General features: G+C 39.3%; 1 long non-coding RNA gene across 1 annotated transcript; it reads left to right on the top strand.

Moving 5' to 3' along the window:
- Positions 1-460: 460 nt before the first annotated feature.
- On the top strand, positions 461-4,464 carry LOC107306389 (uncharacterized). Its single transcript, XR_001552105.3, has 2 exons — positions 461-648; positions 1,948-4,464. It is a non-coding gene; the product is annotated as an uncharacterized LOC107306389 (long non-coding RNA).
- The last annotated feature ends 517 nt before the right edge of the window (positions 4,465-4,981 follow it).

Here is a 4,981-nt window from a genome sequence, read left to right as displayed (position 1 = left end):
AACATAATCTGTTAACTATCATGCAAAGAAAAGAACAGATGTTCCCTGCACCTGGTATTTTTTCCTACATTTGCTGTAGAGTAATATACCATTCTTCTCTCTGATGGCTATTTCTAAACAGAAGTATGAGCATTCGGATGTTGTAAGCTGTATGACTGTGATTTGCTGTGTAAATAATGCTGATTATAAATTTTGTACACCCATTACTCATCCCCAGAGAAACAATTTGTTTACAATAGTCATTTAACCAAGTTTTTTCTTCTCTCCTGCACAGATATTTACAGAGAACTGTGAAAGAACACTGACTTCTGGCAAATTCTCTGTACCTTCACTTCACTGCAGTGCAGGAGAGAATAGGCTTAACAGGAGTAGAAGAAAAGGTCCTTTTGTATGTTTGATGACATTAGCATTTGAAAGCCTTGGTATAATGGGTCAGTAGCAAAAAAGAAAAACCACCCATGTCATTCTGCTTTACAGGACTGCAAAGGAAGGAACAAGCCAGAAAACAGCTTCTTGGATTTCATTCTCGGAGAGAGCAAGTTCAAGAGTATAGAACTGCCAAGGCCAGCAGGAGAATTTGCAGCTGTTGATGAGAGCAGGAAGGGATCTTTTATCTCCAGGAGGTATTCTAGGAATGGCCTACAATAAGTGAGTAGGAACTGACAATTTATTTTTTTTTTCCTTCCATAGAATGATGTTCAGTTGTCTATGGTCTGACGTTTAAAAAAAAAAAAAAAAAAAAAGAAGCTCCAACTGATAAGGAGAAAGTAGAGTTGGAGAGTTAGATTCCACTTCTCAATGCTTTGTTGCTCCTTTTTTTTTTTTTTTTTTTTTTTTTTTTCAGTGAAGAGCCTTGCCACAGGAAATAAAATGCTGTACCAAAGAGCTTTAGTAAACTACTATCACAAATGGACTTCTGTGTGAAATCCTTAGTCCAGTGTCAGACTGAGAAAGCACAAATACAAAGTCTATTGAAAAACTGCTCCAGGACTGCTAGACGCTGAGCTCTGTACTGCTAGGTATCTCAGCTGTATTTCAAATGACCTTGAACTTGTGCTTTTGAAAATCATGTTGTGATATTCAGTAACCAAAGTCTTTCAGTGTGTGGGCTGCAGGGAAATACTTCTCCACTGTGGCCTCTTCCACAGCCTTCAGAGTCCCTTCCTCCTGCTTGCCCAGCATTTCATCTGAACACAATCTTGCATAGCAGGGAATATACCTCTTTGGTCAGGTGAGGCCCACTGTCCTAGCTATTGTCTGTTCCAGCCTCTTGCCCGCCTCCATCCCTCTAAGTGAAAAAGAGAGGATGCCTTGATGCTATGCAAGTTCTGTTCCACAGCAGTTAAAATACTGGCGTGTTATCAACACAATTTCAGTGACAAAGGCGCAACATATGGACAGCTATGACAAAAGTTGACATCATAATTGGCCCCAGACAGACTTAGTAAGTCAGTAAGTCATCACTACTTTTATTCCAAAACTTGAGCAAGATTTTTAAAGCATGGTTTTCAAATGCTGTTGTTGGGGAGTAGTACTGTGTGAAAAGAAAAAGAATACTTGTCTGAAAGAAAACCACCACAAATTGAACAGTGGCTGGCTTGGTCATGTTGACTCCTAAACAATAAAAAGGTGAGAAACTTCACAGCTGGATGACAAATGGGAGAAACACTACTGGAATTTTCTGTATTATTTCTGAAAGCTTCATTTAGTCTGAGAAGAGCCTGATAGTTTAAAAGGGTTGACTGTTCAGCTACTCAAACAAGTAAAAAAATATGTTTGTTGTAGCTGTTCTCAAAATGTGCTGCTCTGCTGAGAGCTGAATCTGCCTGGATGTCCCAGTTCTATTGGCCATGACATGTTCACAGGATTTTGTAAAATGTGTACCGAATGTGCAAAATTCCAGTATTTTTAATGTTTTGTTTTGTTGTTTGTTTTTTTTTTCCACAGCCATTGGAAATTTCTCTCCCTTTCTTGGCCATATGCCAACTGCAATGTAACTTTGATTGCTCTGCAAGCCAAGATGAAAGTGCATCTGTTTTGAAGGCAGTGTTCCAATATCTCTCATTAACTGCAGTGTTCTGGTCAAGATTAATTGCTACCTAAAGCTGGACGGTCCCTTCATCCTGAAGCACATCTCCAGAGATGGCTCAGGCAGCTACTCTATTTACAAACAGAGTAGCCCAGTAGGATGCTTCTGAGATGGAGGATGGATAGGTGGATGGACAGTTTACAGATTTTTTGGATGTAAAGCAAATGTGAGTGCCCAGGACAGCCTTCCAAAGATTCATTCCACACAGTGGCATGAACACATCAGTGCTGAATCTCAGAAGGCATCTTCTCAATGTTTTGAGAACTGACCTTTGAGGGTTCCATCTCAGAGGAGCTGACCTTGAGGAGAGGAGTAGTAAGAAAGGCAAAAATTAAAGAAAAGTCTCCTCAGCATTTGTTTATTCTGTATTATAAGGTTTGCATGCAATAATTCTGTATGCCCAAAATACAATATTAGTATTGAGAGGGAAGTAAATGATAACAAAAAAAAAAAATAAATAAATTTGTTTCCACCTGCATGATGTTCTCCCCCTGACTAGGAACCCTGTAACAGTTCTGCCCTTCTGTGTGCTGTCTCTGGGATTGTCTCATTTCCTTCCTCAGAGTGGCTGCATTCAGGCTGTGCTTCACAGAGGGACTCTGTGCTTTAGCAGAAGGCATGTCTTTGACATGTGGCATAAATCATAAATGGGCAGACATGAAACAGAGCACAGCAAAAGCCTGGGTTTTAGAACAGTAATTAAATAATATGTCCTTGTGATCTATCCTTGGTACCATATAAATCAAATACAATTCTGTGTTAGACAGGCAGAAAAGAGAATTGCTGGCAAGCTAAGCTTAAAATGATGAGCTTTGTAAGTCCTTTGATGTTTCAATTTCAGCAGTAGCTTGCTTTCGGAATATAGTGTAATTGATACAGCCACAAAATCATAATTGTTCAGTTTATGTAAAGCCAGAATAGCTTTATTGTTAAGGTGGTGGAGGAGTCTCGGTCTGAAAAGATATGACTTCAACAGGAACTTTATGTGCTGGTGCACGTATTACCTAAAGAATGAATAGATCTTCCAAGCAAATAATGATATAGCAGGTCTCCATAAACGCTCTGTTTATGGAGCTGTTTGCAAATGCACTACCTGAATGTTCTTATTTCCAAAAATACTTCTTCATCAGAATAGAAAATTTACCAAAAATGTTTCAATTCTAATGAAATTTCCTATAAGAGGATGAAATACAGTGCTTTGAAAATGTCAGCCCTTTTCAGAGTCAGGTTTTTATTTCTTTTTTTGATTTGTTTTCTTTTCTTGATTTGTTTTGATTGCTTGTAATAGTAAGGACAGTCAATTCATACTGCAATGCAACATCCTGATGATGTTACAGCATTTGACTTATCCTGAAATTGTTCCTCCTTTACCCCCAGAAATTTTATTCAAGGGAAAAATTCCTAAGTTTGTTTTTTCAATTGTTTCCTGATAATTCTCATGCTACTTTCTCGTCCAAGTAGACAAATTATCTCTGTTTAGTGGGTAGACACGAGCATTTGCTCTCCTGTCATTTCTTGCTATTGATCCTTGTTGAAGGTTGTAGTCTTCCCAGGTGGTGATCAAGGAGAAAACTGCAGTGTGAGCTTTCAGTTTGGACAAGTTTTTAAAATAACCTGAGCCTTACTGCACCTGTGTGGTGCAGAGGGGAAAGCCACAGACCCAAAGTGGTTATGTCCCATAGTATAACATTCTTTTCATCAGCCTAAGCTGACAATTTTCTCTTCTAGGTTTTATGTGCTTTTTTGATTTTTTTTCCCTGGAAATGACGTCAGAGAATCTCAGAATGTCTTTGAGAGAATGGATATTATTTGGAGACAAACATGAGTCAACAAAGGAATGAGATACTGGAAAATGGTATACAGTAAATGAAATGGAACTTCCTCCTTTCTGCAGCTGTGTGAAGGTCTCAGGTCTTATTTTGGCACCACACTTCACAGTTTCTACTATCCTCTGAAAAATATTGTTTATGTGCTGAATTTGATTCACAGAGAATAGATTCTATAAATTCACTTCAGAAGAAGCAGTAGCTGATTAAGTATCTGTGGCCTTGAACTGCCTGAGACAAAAAGAGCTGAAATGGGTTAAAAAAGTATGAAAACAGATTTATTTCCTGGAAGTGAATGGGAGTTACCAGGGGAGGAATCAGCAGGTGAAAGAAGCAGGAGAGATGCCGCCTCTGATATCTGTTTGATAATTTTCTTGTCTTGTTCATATCTCCCTGACAAGCTGCATGGGATCCACTTTGCTCACTTCTGACCTGCAAGCCATGTCCTGTGATTTGTGTGATCTGCATTTTTTCTTTGTTTGTTTGCATCAGAATATCTGAGAAAAGTACGGCAGCACGAATGTGTGGTCTAATAAAAATCTACCACTATTTTGGCTCACCCCTTCCTTAATTGACGTGACACCAGATCACCTTTCTGCAGCTTCCCTAACACCCATCCAGGCAGTGTGGTATGTGTATCTGCATGGGACTGGATGTTGAAGGGCAGCCTGCAGAACTGCTCAGCAGCAAAGGAAGCGCTTTTTTCTGGCCAGCAAAGACAAGAAGTCCTTCACAATAGCTGTCCTCTATTCTCTGTTTGAGCTGTAGATGGGGAATGTAAGAAGTTCTGTTTCAGCTGCAGATAGGGAGTATAACAGGTGCCCAGTGACTGGCAGCTTAGACAAGTAGCTTAATGCTGGAGACAGATATAACTTTCAGGACTTTGGGGAAATGTCTGAACAAGATCAAGTTTCCTCTGTTTTATGAGTTTATCATCCAGGCTGTGTAGTCTGTCTCTGCTAGGTTCTCTTTCATGAGTGCTGAAAAAACTTTCTCTGCCTTACAAGTAAGCACAGTCCTTTCCTGCTCTTCTACTTCCACATGTGACTTTCATTTTTTACTTCTC

This window comes from Coturnix japonica, chromosome Z (assembly GCF_054131305.1).
Source record: "Coturnix japonica strain WE chromosome Z, WE-NBRP24, whole genome shotgun sequence".
NCBI lineage: Eukaryota > Metazoa > Chordata > Aves > Galliformes > Phasianidae > Coturnix > Coturnix japonica.
The sequence above is the reverse complement of the archived record's forward strand: the minus strand, read 5'-3'. Positions and strand labels throughout refer to the sequence as shown.